General features: G+C 37.7%; 1 long non-coding RNA gene and 1 pseudogene across 2 annotated transcripts; one reads left to right on the forward strand and one right to left on the reverse strand.

Annotated features, from left to right (window-relative positions):
- Positions 1-467: 467 nt before the first annotated feature.
- On the forward strand, positions 468-14,457 carry LOC149419950 (uncharacterized). 2 transcript variants are annotated; one of them, XR_016302774.1, is made up of 3 exons: positions 468-523; positions 1,191-1,239; positions 14,194-14,457. It is a non-coding gene; the product is annotated as an uncharacterized LOC149419950 (long non-coding RNA). The 2 variants fall into 2 exon arrangements; XR_016302775.1 differs by lacking the exons at positions 468-523; positions 1,191-1,239 and adding an exon at positions 7,172-8,386.
- On the reverse strand, positions 3,145-4,031 carry LOC149419951 (uncharacterized; annotated as a pseudogene).
- Positions 14,458-15,407: the final 950 nt, after the last annotated feature.

Consider the following 15,407-nt stretch of genomic DNA (forward strand, 5'->3'; position numbering starts at 1 on the left):
GAACTCTACATAGGTCACTATTTACCATGTCCACTGCTAGATGAGCGTTACTTACTTCCAACGTTAAATAAACTGTGTGTCATCAGCATACATGTGCGACCTACAGTGTGTAATAGATTGCATCATGTCAGCTTTATATATAGCAAAATGCAATGGCCCAAGTGTTGATCCCTGCGGTACGCCTCACAATATCTTAATATCTCATGAATACTTTAGAGCCCCTGCCCCTGCTGGTCCCTGCAAACTGTGCGCTAAGTTTTATCTTTAAAGTAACTCGTTAAATCCAAAGTAAGGGAACTTTGAAACAATATCTGACATAGTAAATTTTTAACATTTGTTTCCCAGGCAAAGAATGACTCTAGATGGCGCCCCCATTTCTGCCAGCAGCCCAGAGGCCTGCGCCCTCCTTGAGAATATGTCCCCCCGTCTGGTGTTGACTTTCCTGGAGAAGCGAGGGCCCCAGCTGATGCAAATCTTGAAATTGCTCCATGAACGAATGCCGCCACAAATAAAACTTAACCTGGTCAGTATCATGTTGTTGACTTGTGCCATTTTGTTACATTGTCTATAAAAAAGTAATGAAAAGTTATATAAAGAAGTGAGGCTAGCACTCCACAACTGAGTGCTGATACCAACCCTGATGTATGGCAGTCAGTCATGGAACTTGTAGAGAAATTAACAAAATAGACCGAATGCTGTAGAAATGAGATCCCTGAGGAGTATATGTGGAAAAACTATGTTTGACCATGTGGAGATCCGGAAAGAATGCAAAGCTGATGAAAGAGTAGTGAGCAAGGTTAAAAGAAATAGCTGCTTCAACGGTATAATGTAGAGCGGATGAACAGAGAAAGGAGTGTAAGGAGAATACGTGGCCAAAGTGAATGGCTGCTCGACAAATTGAGGTTTGTTTTTGTTTAGTTTGCGAGGCTTAGGGGGGTGGGAATGGGGAGAAGATGGGATATAGGAAGGTTAAGAAGTACTTGTTTATTAACAAAATATAATTTCCAACATCGCGTCTTTCACTAGGGCGATATTGAGAGCATCTACCACTTGATTACTTTGTTACTCTGTAGACCCATCCCCTGATTACCAAGTCAAGTTATATTCTTCCTATGAATTTATTAAGTAAATAGTGTTAGTTGAAGTTGAACCTCTTCTGAACTAATTCTTTATTTGGATTTACTTTTTAGGATCAGGGTCATGAATCTTCTCAGTCAAAAATCCAGCTTCCAGCAGTGGGTAAGAATTTCCTTTTCTGATTGGTCATCACTATCATCATTATGATCACCTTTACCCCGCTTGAATCCACTCCAAAATGATTCATTCTAATACAGGGTGTCCAAAAAGGGTAACAGGTTTTGATAGTTGGATAAAACAAACTTAATTTTTTTTTTATAATTTCCGACATTATGTCCGGGTTAAATCTTACCCATAGGAAGAACTAAACCCTTCCATACACTTTTCCACAAATGATCATCTAGTCAATCCACATTACGCAAGTGCATTAAATAAGCAAAATAAATACAAAACAATACAAGGACAACATGTCAACTCACCAGAGATCAAATTGGAAAATAATTCACCGACTCCAGATATTTTCATATCAGAGGGTTCGGCTCGGTAGAACTCCTAACAGGGCCTATAAATCCTACTGATCCCTCAATATAAATATTTAAAAAATCTTTCGTAATCCTACATGTATTTAAAATGACCGATTTTTGCATTTTTATATATAAATTTTTTGATAGATCTAATACGCCTAAATTTTGAATGAGAGAGCTAGGTATAATGCCAGTAGCCGAAATAAAAAATAGTAATATTTTTATAGTCTGTGAATTAATATTAATATTATTATAGTCTTTGTTGTTTAATTTTTATTTATAGACACTGATCTGAAAAATTATTTAGCAAAGATTATGTTGTCCAGATGCAGCCCTTCGCACTGCTAGCACTCCTCTAATCTTGAACTAAGATTGGCAACAACGCATTGACACATCGCTCTTGAGATTGCTGCCATTTCTGATATGATATTTTGCTTCGATAGTGTCAAATTCGTCGGTTTCTTCTCGTATACTTTACTTTTTAGGTATTCGCATTAAACCTTGATATATTTTTCACTCCAGTTCCTTGTTCCCATCTGAAGTCAAAATGAACATTTTTTTTATTTCAGGTGAATCCAAAGATATTCCCTTCTCAGCCAATAGACCATCATCCCAAGGCCAGCATTCGCCTCCTTCTGTTTGGTCAAAAGTAAATCATATTATGTTATTTTTAATTGTTATAATAGTATTACATAATGTTATTACCATTTATTTGACTGGGAATACCAGCATCAGCATGGCATCATAACTTGACCAAGCAATCTCAAAGTTAATTGTAGCTCACTTTTGAAGAAGCTGAAGTATGCAAAAATGATGAAAAAGGCTCAAATGCATAATATACGCGCTGTCCAGAATCTCGTAGTACAAGTGAGAAACTAAATTCTTGAGTCGGGTCATGATAAAATGTGTGCCAAGATAGACGAGAGTTGTGTGGCGGTCCATCCTCTCTGCCTACTCCTTTATGTAAGTTAGTACGCACACAGTAGGTATCTTTAAGAGGTTATATACAGTCAGGAGGCCCAAAAAAGGGATTTTTCCTGAGAAGACTTTTAAATTTATAAAAGCTAAAATGTGTACACATTTTATGGTAACTTTTAACAGTATTTTAAGAATTTTTATTTGTAAAAATAATAATTTTGAAAGATGCTATAGCTGATCTCCAGAAGCTCCTCTCAAAAATGGCATCTTGCGGTGACCATCATATCTCTGGACTGGATCATCTAAAATGAAAAAACCAAACGGATTTCGTTATAATAATAAATATTCCTCTAATTAATTGAAGGACAGAGCAAAATAATTTTTTTTGACAAAATGGCGGCTTCTCAAAATTGACTTTTTAACATAATTTTGGCCTTCTATATTGTTTATAAAAAAATATATATTTATCGGTGAAAACAGGCCTTCGATTAATAACTATAAAATATACTTAAGAAGCTTATGTTCAAATTTGAGACTGATCGGTTCAGCCGTTTCTGAGTAATCTTGGTCACCGACTTTAAAAACACAGTTTTGAGAAAAACGCGTTCAAAGTTTGAAAAGCACTTTACATAGAGTAAAAACATATTTTTTCAACTTTCATTGAGTCGTCTATTCCAGGGCCATATAATACACCCTTCGCCCCTTCGACAGCTTCTAATAACTCGAGTTGGTGTTGTCTGCGGACCATTCTTCCCTCTCATGTGCTCTGCTGTCGGAGACAGCCACGCGCTGTTCATCCTCTCTTTCGGGGTATGAATGCGCATTGGGCCCAAATAAAACCCCTATTGCATTCATATATGTAATACAATAATGATGTTGTACCTTCATTAAATATGCCAGCAGCATGTATGCAGCCGTTTCTAGAGTTTTCGAACCGGCCAGAACTATTTGTGGAGAGATTTTTCATATCAGTTGATTGTAGCTCTCGTTGTTGTTTTGGGTGAAACCACCCACACATCTTTCTATTAATTTCTCATTGCTGAGATCTGTATAAATGGGAAGTATAGCCTCGGCAACATCATGTGGTAATGACGGATGATCATGCTTGAAAGTGGGTAATTCATTGGCAGCTCTACCCGTTGCCAACTGCACCATGACTCTGGTCCTATCGGGCACTTCTAGTGAGGTTTTGTGTCTTTTGAGCAATAATGATAATATGTGGCCCGGATAGCATTACACATTTTTTCGACGGAATCACAATTTCTCATAATTGCTAAGCCATAATAAACTGTCAACTTATCGATAATTTTACCACTAAGTTTGCCTTTTCTACCAAGAGGTTTTTTTTGTATTTTTTGTCCACTTTTACTATCAACTGTTTCCACATTTTTATTCACACAATTTCTTATTCACTATTCTCTTCTGTACGTGTCCAATACATTCTTTCTTCATAACTTCTTGATCACCGTAAGGTGCAGCATTTAAAACCCCCAAATACGTTTTGGACTCACCGTCTCCGCTCTGACAAGTCTTTACACATATGCGTGTAAATTCGAAAATAATAGCCGAATTGACTTGAAATTTTCTCTGTGTGTACTTAAATAAATGTACATTACGAAAATGAAATAAAAAATTGATTTTTTGAAAATTCTAACTGTATGTTTAAAATTTAAATTACATAAATAAATCACAGGCCAGAAGCTGCTATGGTAAATTCATCCATATCCAGGAAATTAAAAAAAAAATTTCAACTGCTTACATCCATTTTCAAATCTACCTTTATCTAAACATCATGCCATTTTTAGGCAAGGGTCCTGGGTTCGAGTCCTAGATGTGACCGTATCCTTTTCTGATTTTTCTGTTTCAGATTTTCATGAATCGCTAATATTGTCTTCAATAATTAAATAATAATATATATTTTATTTTTTGTGACACCTCACAAGAGCATCCCTGTCTGTACAGTCTAAAGACAGGGGAACTATTTCTCCACCCGGTTGGGCAGCGTTGTGAGGTGGGTTTAAGTAGGGGATGTAGGAAGGGTCATAAAACAATTTGAAGAAACTGTCCATTCTCATGATGCCAACATCAACTGTGAATTCGTGTTCCGATCGTGTCTGTCAAGATTCACGCACATGAACTGGTGCACAGGGTATCAATGCTGCTAGCTCCTTTCAGCAGGCTCCATTGAAATACACGTAGAACAGACTGAGCATTAGAGATGGCAATCTGTCTGTTACAAACTCCTTGCCTAATTGTCATTTAAACATCTTTTCATACTTTCTGTACTGTTATTCTTACAGTCGACATGGCCCGCCTCAAGTATTTTATTGGCTTGCAATTGCATTGTCTTCCGCGGCTATCCCTGATTTCTTCTACCATTTTTAAATTAACCAATAACAAAATAAAACTTATTTTTCTTATAAATTTTTCTCACAGCTGATAAAAGATGTGCACATTCTCAATGATGACGTTAAGTATCATCCGGAGGTATCAGCTGTCCAAGAGACCTCCGTCCCAGAGCTGGATCTGAGTGTGGAGAACCTTCTCCGGGATTTAGACGTGATTCCGGCCACTCCACCGGCTCCAGGTTTTCAACAGAGCAAGGCATTTATTTTTTAATACGATTTTAATATTTTTATCAATCTTCAGTATTACGAATTTGAAAAATTTCTTCGAATCGCAATATAACAATTGATATTATACTAATTATGAACTTTGTCAGGTAAGGGTAACTGGTCGATTGGAAACACCAATGGTACGACGGAAAGTATCAGTTGTCAGCTTGAAGATTCGACCCATGGACGCTGTCCCCAGAAGCCCTCCAGAAGCCCATGTGACAGATTCTGACGAATATAATGCCGTAACATCCCGAATACCAATATTAAAGAAAAGAAAACATGTTCTAACAAACCTTCAAACCAAACCAATTGATTCCACCCTTTCAATGATTGGAATGAAAGATTTATCCCAAAATGATCTACTGAACGAGTTGAATAATGTGGACAAAATACAAAATGTCCATTTCCAGGATGTAAGTGAAGAATTGAATAAGGAATACACAATCAGAAATAAATGTTCTTCAATGAAAAACACAGTTAGGTTCAGTGGTACAACCACACTTAATGTTATCGCTAATATTTCAGAGTCAACTTCTCTGATCAATGCAACAGAGAATGATGTGCAACCTATTCCTGTAAATTATTTGGAAAAAGAGAATGATCCCGCGCCAATTAAGAAGAAGTATCATCCTAAAAGTATGCTGAAAGTCAAAGGTACTAAGAAAGCTATAGCTAAAGCATCTGATGCCTGCATAGTTTCTTTGAATAAGTTGAAAGTACCGAGTCTCAAGAGCAGTGTGAATACTGAACAGATAGTTCACTCTGGTTTGTCTCAAGACTCCTGTATGAGGGATGACTTAGAAAGTCATCCAGTGGATAATGAAAAGAAAGTTCACCCTGCTTCATCTCAAGAATTTTCTAAGAAGAAGAAGCTGAACAATCAGTCTAGTTTATCACAGCACGCAACTCGGTCAACAAAAAATAAGAAGAAAATTAAACTTCAACTTAAGGAAAAGTTTAAACCAAAAGTTGAAGTGGAAGCCGAACTTTTAAAGATCAATAATGGTAAAGTTAGAGATACCCTTGAGCACGATCTAGCTGATTTAGGTGCCAGACCTAGCCTAGATAAAGATAGAGCAGCCCTTGAACTGTGTAAAATGGACAGTCTTGCTGACAGAGACACCAGTCCTGGCCCTACGCCAAGACCGACTGTACTACCACAAGGTATTCCAATGAAAGATGATCTGAATAATGAGAATGTTAAAGAAGTTAAGTTAGAGATAACTCCCACTCAGTCTAAAACAGTTGTATCAAATTTACTTAATGTCAGCTGTGGCCTTTTAGATGCCGAAACTATACGTCGAATTAACAGCTCTGGCTCGGAGTCAGATACCTATATTCCCGCTAGCTCCAGGAAAATATCCCCACCAGCTAATGTGACCACGACTTCTGTTGTGTCAAAAAATAAGATAGATGAGAAGGTGCCTGTTTCTAATGAAGCTGCAACTGTTTCTAGGAAAAGAAATACAAAACATGTTAAGACATTGAAACAAAACGATGTCGCAAAGAGGGCTTCGAAAAGATTTAAGAACATATCCCCAAATCGGAAACAGGATTATTTGATAAAAGATTCCCATTTTAAATCTCCAGAGAGAGTTTTACTTCCCAATGAGGATAATGTCACTAAAAGACGGAAGCTGTATTCGGCCAAATATGATGACCCTGATCTGTCCATGTATCAATGTCCATCTGAGGAGGAGATTCCCCTACCTCGTTCGTGTAGGGGAAAAACTAAAGAGGCCGCTGTCTCCGGTACCCCACAGGTGGTACAAAACAACTCTGCTGCCAGTTTCTCTTACCGTCTCAGCCAGGTCCAACCTAACCCGAGGGAGATCAGAATATCGGAAAGAGTTGATAGTTTGAAAGCAATGGGTCCAACTTACCCCCGTGAAGCAGAGTCTCTTCATGATCAATACAGATTTCACCATTTTGATTTAGACTCATCTGTCAAACATAATATAATGCTTCCAAAACCTAAAAGCACAATTGCATCAAAAAAACAGAAAAAACCTATCACTAAGGCCAAAATCGATTCTAAAAAAAATATGAAACTTCCCGTGATAAGAAAACCAAAGACGGAACTGATAAATGAAACAAATGGTGAAATTTCAAATATGATTGGAAATAATACATCATTGGGAGATGAAGTTGTTAGATGTTATCCTAATCCCCGTAATAAGGCTAATCTTGTGAAGAATGATGTTCCACTCAAAGATATTTTCGTTAATATAAGTGAAGATGATATACCTTTGGTGAAGCAATCTGGATCACAATTTGCAATGGTGCACCCTCATCTCCCTGCTGATATTCCAAAAGTAAAAAAGAAGCCAACGAAACAAACCAATTCCAGCCTAATACATGTCGCAAAAGAGAAACATAAGAAAATGACCAAATCAAACAAAAAGATTGGTGATATTAAAAGTTCTGTATTTTTAGTGCCGCCAACTTTAGATACATCACTGCCTAGTCTTATGGTGGAAAACCTTCCAATCTTCAAAAACAACGATTCATTTGAAGGGGCTAATATCATGGAGAGGATCGTCAACAACTGTCCCTTAATGGACATCAGCAGTAATACTCTTCCTTCGGAGTTTGATAAGGAAGAAGGGGAACAAAGGCCGCAACTTTCACAGAGCTCTGTGTCGATGGTTAATCTGACTTTGGGTGATGAACCTGTAATGAATGGACAAAAGCACATCTCTGATGGCCCTGCTGACGTATTGGTGCTAAAAGATACTCCAACGATACATCATGATGTACAAATATCAGAGAATGAGATGTCAGACAGTGATGCGCCACTAAAGCAGATGCCGGAATGCAGAGTCAATATGATGAAAAACAATTTGTGCATAATCAAAATGAGTCCGCCTAATTTATGTTGCAAGTTACCACTGATTCATTCTATCCGGAGCACAAAAAGTTGCAACAGAACAGATTCTACGTTGCATTCTGATGTGATTATAATCGATGACGAAGAACCAATTTTACATCAAATAGAAAAGTATCCTAAAAAAATTCATCAAAAGCCGCCTAAATTTGATTTTGACTATAGGAAGTATGTGAATGCAGTTTCTCCAGCCAGTTCTCCCAACCTGATTTATACTGGTCCAGAAATAGATTGGTTGCAATATGAAGGAGATTGTTGGCAAAATCAACCCAAAGGGGTGTCTAAAGGAATTAATAGTGAGGTGGTTTTAGAATCTACTGGGACTTCTTCAAATTTCCCCTTGAACCCTGCGTCGTCTAATAGTGAGTAACTCATATTTATTTTATCTGTAATATTTACATATTGACTTTTCAAATCAATTTCGTGATGAAATTACATATATACTAGCAAATAAATGTGCACTTCACAAGAGATCCACCAGAGGTGAATGTTGCGGGACCAAGCGAATTACATATGTCATAATTTATTGTCAGCCGGTTAGACAACATTTTGAGACGGATTGGGTGGGGTAGGGGTTTAAGGAAGCCATTTTACAAAATATGTAACTAGTCCAGAGAACCAATGCTGCTAGATCCACAGGACTTACTTACATTTTGTTTGTGCATAAGAAATATTATTATTTATTTTATTTTGGAGCAGCACTTAACTGAGAACCAATTATTTTATTGATTTCCTCTTTTTACCAATATAATATGTATTTAGGTAATCCTAGAAATACTATTCAGTTATCAATCTACATTTAAAAAAAAGATATTGCATTACTATTTTCTTAGATATTAAATAATTTACAACAAATTCTGTAAATATACTCTCCCTCCCGCCCGCTTCAGCTCAGTAACATCGCTGAAGTTGCCCCGTTTGTATCCCTTCTGCACGTGGCGAGATCCCGCGAGATACGAACTCGACCGTAAACGTTGCATTTTAATAGAAAGAGCTGTTAATATTTGAGTTACAGTTGAAAGGGCTAAATTCTGGTCGCTTACACTGCATATTTCGTACGTCCTTTTGCGATACTAAAATGTTCTCTTGCCGAGCTGAGATGTCGGCCTGTCTGGAATACATCCGGTGTATGTCACAAATTTTATGAACAAAATTAAAATTATATCTGTCTCTGTTTCTCACATGGAAAACAAATAAACCAGACAAAGGCATCTATTTTATTTACAATTGTTTACAATGTGGACACAAGGAGTTTGAAAAAGTACAGTATGGCTTTAAAAAGTCTGTCACAAACATGTGTTAAATAATAGTATTTTAGTTTTTTATTCCTAACATTGTGGAAAATAATTATTTCATTTTAAACTTTTGCTCGACCCGAAAAAAATTTATAATGAAGATATTTTTATTTTATATTCATGTTAGCGAATAAATTTTGTACAACGATTTACAATGTGCTATTTTCGATTTGCCACCAAATAAAAGTGTTCGTTTATTAATAAAAATTAATTAAAAATGTTTGTTTATAAAATGGCGGAGTCGACTTTACGAACAAAGTTGGTGATAGCTGTCTCGCCAAACAGTGGCGTTTTCTATCTCATAATGACGTTGTGGCCAGTTTGAACCGTTTCGGAATGTGCGGTTATTAAAAACAATAATTACGTTTTATTTGCACTCGCTGGGATTTGAACTCGCGACCGAGAATCTTCACCACTTGACCACGGAAGCCGCCATTAAAAAAAAGAGAGAGATTTCCCTTTCCCACACGTACCCTATTACAAGTTTATGAATACCGTTTCTTTCATAAATATTACAGCATCCGTGGTCGAGGAGTCGGTCTGCTCTAAACTAGTAAAGGTAAATTTTAATTGATTACTTTGTCATATTTCACAATTTACTGGTCAGAATTCAGGTGAAACATTGCTTGAAATGGCTTTGGCTTTGTTTGGTGACCAGATCTGAATAGCCAGGTACTTCCCCACCTTACTCTTATCTGTCTCCTTCCCCTCCCCACTACCTTCAGCCTCACAACATACCCTATTTGGGAATGCCATAGTCTCACTGGCTCCAGATGATTGGGACTGTTGTTGTGTATTCACATAAAAAAAAATCAAAAAAAGGAATTTCTGAGGTTACAGTAAAAAATAATTTACTCCACGTTTGAGTTTTAAAAATACCTTGTTTTTTCACTATTTTCCGAAAATATTTTTTATTTCGGACCTCAACAGATGGACGCGTTGATTTAATGTCATCTGCAGTACAAAACCGTTCGCCGTTAAAAATATAAGTACACTGTACTGAACATGAAATTTTTTTAACTTAATATATATTTTTTTTTTAAATTCATTTTGCGCCAGTAATATGTATATACAAACAAACACTTCATTTATGGTAAGGCAAACACTACGAATTGACCCTAAATATAAATAAAATAAAGCAAATCATACATTAGGTATTATAACCTTCACTAACATCTAAATATTCCAAAATAGTCGAAATCCGTAACCTAGTTTAGTAGTGGTAGATTTTTAAAACTTAAAAATATATCCATTATTTACAGACCACTCTATGCAACAAACTAGCTACGCTGCAATCGCCAGTCGAGATTCAGTTGTCAGCCCACCTTCTCTGTTTTCTATGGAAAAAGGCGCATTATTGTCTAAATTCATTAGAATATTAACTATGACTTTATTTATGAAATTATTTAGATAATGGCTACTGAAACACAAAGAATATAATCCCTCCTAATTATTACTAAAACAAATTACACAAGATTATGTCATTAACATCCTTTAATAAGCAAAACAAATTGGGGGACCCTAGTGACCCCCCCTTCGGATCTTATGTGATTTTTTTTTCCGGGTCGAAAAGGTAGAGATTTCATATTTGTTTTCTTTACAATTGAAGTTATCTACATCAGAGAGAATGTTATTATGTATATGGTGAACACAATCTTATAAGGCAAGCATTTTTATTAGAATTTGTTTTACAGTGTTTTAAGAGGAGACGGTTGATGTAAAGTTCCCACGAGCACTTAGGCCATAGGCCCATTATGCATTATGCAAAGTTCACCAGGGTTGTCATTGGATATGTGGCTAAGTCTTGTGGTTCTACAATGTGTGTTCCCAGGTATCTGAGCCTTGTTCCCAACAGAGTGGGACATTGGCACCAAAGGTGAATTGGAGTTTTCACATCCTCTTCACATTTTCTGCATCTATTGGTGTTTTACACTCCCATCAACTGCAAGTGTCTCCTGAGATGGCAGTGTTCCGTTAGTGTCCTACCAGTTCCCTCAGTGAGTTTCTGTCCATATAGAGTAATTGCCTGATTAGTCTATGGTCTGGTCCGTTTATGAGTACTTTGGATTGCCTCTTTCTAGGTGCCCTTTCCCATACCTCCCAGTGCCGGGATTTCACCCACCTTTCAATATGTATTTTGGTGTGACAAGCTGCTACTCCTATGGCCGGCTTTGATCTCGCAAGTGGTGCTTTCGCCCCTCTCCTTGCTGGTCCATTAGCCCGCATTCCTGCATTCCATCACCAGTCTGGAGTCACATTGGTTACTTTCCGGTGCCATTAGGGCTGCCTGGCTATCAGAGCATATGCCTATGTTCTTATTCCTGTGTGTTCCTAGACGTATACTAGGTTCCCTCTTGGAACCCTGTAGACAGAACCTGGCCCCTGTTCCCTCCTCCGTCTTGAATCCATCTGTGAACCAGATTAGTTACAGTTTGGGGGTTGGACCTGAAACTGTCCCATTCCTCCCCTGTGAGATACATCACTCTAAACTGCTGTCTGAAGAAGTATTTGGCTTGTTTGCCATCCTACCTCATTCCAGCTGTTTCTTTTTCCAATCTCCGTGTGACTGTTTTTGGGCAACTCACTTTGGGCTACGTAAAAGTTAAAAATACTAATAAATTGACAATGTTCAATTGAAATATTAACTTTTATATACATTGACAGATTAATTAGATTATTATACATAAAGGTAATTGATAATTACAGGAGTTAATTAGTTCACGAGGTGTTTAGACATAAGTTAATAACTTTTTTTTCTCCTAGCTAGAACGTAATCGGTGGATCGCTTCCAATTTGGGAGGCGGTTTATTATGTCGTTATTTAAAAGTTTTCCTGCCAATCAGTGATTTGATGATTTCATCAGAATGTTTTCAATTTGGAAGGTGGGTTAGGGTACCGCCGCCCCGGGAACCATTTATTGGATAATCAACACCTCTACCATTGATCACTCCGAGTGGTCCACTACGTTTGGTGATTTAGCAGGGGTGCCCGGGTTCATCGGGTGAGGTGTGTTCAGGATGCGCTGCGTGGCGTACCGGATAGAGAGAGGTGGTTTGAGGAGATCCTTTGACCTCTCCAATTGGTCTCTCTTGACCCATCGCCTTGCACGGCAGCGCGAGGGATGGATCATACGTCCGTCACTCATGGACACACTGATCACTAGATTCTTACCAGTCCCTGTTATCTTTTTCCTTCCCAGAACTTCCTCTTAATAGTCTGATTGAGGGAGACTTTTGACCTCTCCAGCAGGACTCTCTCGATCCATCGCCTTGCACCGCAGTGCGAGGGACACATTCATACGTCCGTCACTCCTGGACACTAATCCCCAGATTCCTATCCACCCCTCATACTCTTTTCCTTCCCGGAATTTCCTCTCCTTTCTTTCCTTAAAAAGACCTTCCACACAGCATCACCAAAGATGACATAGGCTTTGAGGAAAATTATCTTCCTCAGGGCCTCTTGTGTGGAGTTAATCTAAAAAAAAAATCATTCTTTTTCTTTCATCTTACAACTGTGTAAGTACATATTATTTTTTGATGAAATTTTCCAACGTGATTATTATACGAGGGTGGTCTGAAAAGTTTCCGACCTAACAATGAAACAAGAAATTTTTTGTTAAGTTTTTTATTTATTTTTCTACATAGTCTCCTTATAACTCTACACACTTCTCCCAGCGATGCTCGCCCATCTTTCTAACCCGTCCAAATAGTACTCGGCGTTTCTCTCTGCAAAATAATTGTTCACAAAAGTGATTGCCTCCTCATTTGACGAAAATCTCTGTCCTCCGAGCACAGTTTTTAGATTAGGGAACAAAAAGAAATCGCTTGGGGCTAGATCTGGTGAGTAAGGCGGATGGTCAAGCAGTTCAAACCATAATTCGTGGATTTTTGCCATGGCAACCGCTGAGGTGTGAGACGGCGCGTTGTCTGCAATTTCTGCCTTCAGCTTGTCAAGTAATGATGCGTAGTATGCTCCTGTAATAGTTTTTCCTTTTTGAAGATAATCAATTAAGATAACTCCATGACTATCCCAAAAAACAGTCGCCATCACTTTCCCAGCCGAGAAAACAGTTTTTGCTTTTTTTCGAGCCGGTTCCCCATTTGCAGTCCACTGTTTTGACTGTATTTTTGTTTCGGGCGTATAATGGTGTATCCAAGTTTCATCTACAGTAAAACTCGGATTTATTGCGCCTAAACTGCGCCAACAGAGCGTTGGAAATGTTCATTCGAACACGTTTTTGGTCTAACGTGAGCAAACGCGGCACCCAACGCGCGGACAGCTTTCTCATGTCTAAATCTTGTTTTAATATGTGACAGACACGTTCTTTGGACATTTTCTTAACCTCTGCTATCTCTCTCACTTTAATTCGGCAGTTGTCTAACACTATTTGGTGAAGTTTAGCAATGTTATCGTCAGTAGTTGCAGTTTTTGGATGTCCCGAACGTTCATCATCTCCCAAGCTCTTACAGCCACGTTTAAATTCAGCTGCCCAAAATTTCACTGTGGTAAATTGATGGTGCAGAGTCCCCATAGAGTCCAACTCATCTTTGATTTGCGAAGGCGTATTGCCTTTCAAAAACAAAAATTTAATAACAGATCAAAACTCAATTTTTCCACTTTCACAAAAAACACACACATCGACTCACTCAAACGACTGTCAACTAAAAAATGCGCATCCAAAATGGACAAAACTTTGGTGAGTAACTGTCAAAAGATGCACAACTACATTCACTAGCTTTTATTGACGAGTACCGCCATCTTTGCGTTGAGGTCGGAAACTTTTCAGACCACCCTCGTAGTAACTTATCTATCGTGACGTCTTCCCCCGTCCTTATAGCGGGACCGTATTAAATCATTACAATTTTTAATTGCAGGAATGAAGCACAAGAAAGCAATCAAAGAAGTGGTTGCATCATTGGCACTATTGAAGAAAGATGTATTAAGAGTCTGGGAAAGATTGGACCAACTATGTGCAACAGTCATTGAAATTGATTGTTGATTTTGTGTATGCAGAGAGGCTACTCCCTTCTTCAAAGCTTAAATGAGCACTTTGCAGATAGAATCGCCGATTTTTTTTTCTAAATATCTAATCCAACGATTTATGTACATGGTTGTCTATGCATACCGTCAATAAAAGAACCAATGAACAAACTAACCCATAGATTTTTTGTATCCACAATACCTGCAGTGGAAACGCGCTAAACTGTGTATTTAATAATTTTACAGTGGTAATTTTTTCGGAATGAGCTTGAAGATGAACCAAGCACATTTTGTTCATCCTTTCTTTGTTCTTAGGCAATGTATAGATAAACCTATTTTTATCACAACACATGTACAAGGTTATAAATAACCTTCAATATTAAGATTTTTTTAATATATTTAATTAACTAAAAAAAGGATTTTATGTTTTGATTTATTGATGCCTACTTATGGTCTGTCCACATGTAGCGACTTGCATGGGCAATCAGTTAGTGCAAAATTTTGAACTTGCATTTGTGCCAGGGCCGGGCCTATGCAGGCGCAATTGGAGCAGTCCGCTCCGGGCGCCGAATTGCCAAGGCGCTATTAATACCTAACACCTAACAGTTCTTTAGATTATTTTTCATAAAACACGGCGCTACACAAAAATACAAATCCTAATTTAATTGAGTACAGTGATCACCTAGTACCTGCTACCTGCTACCTACCTTCCCGAGCGTCTACTGTTTTTTACAAAGGGTGCCAAAATTTTATTCCTGCGACACGATTTTCGATTTTCACAGCTGGCCCTGATTTGCGCCGTATGCATTTTGCTGTCATAACATACATGCCTACTTGTGCAAATTAGAGTTTGTGCAAAGTAAGATTGAGCATATAGACGAACTTTTGGATTGTTCATAGCGTTCCCAAATCATTTTTCATATTTGCATAGACTACAGCATTATGCTTAAAGATTTTTTTTTATATAGACCTCAAAAACACAGTGCACAATTAATGCAAGTCAAATATCCCTGTTTTCGTGTATGTATAATAATAATAATAAGCCTTTTATTCTGAACTTCTGTTAGGTACATTAATATTAGAAATGTTTTGTTTATTATAATATATC

The sequence above is a fragment of the Hesperophylax consimilis genome, chromosome 11 (genome assembly GCF_061612785.1).
Source record: "Hesperophylax consimilis isolate HC1 chromosome 11, BYU_Hcon_1.0, whole genome shotgun sequence".
Lineage (NCBI taxonomy): Eukaryota > Metazoa > Arthropoda > Insecta > Trichoptera > Limnephilidae > Hesperophylax > Hesperophylax consimilis.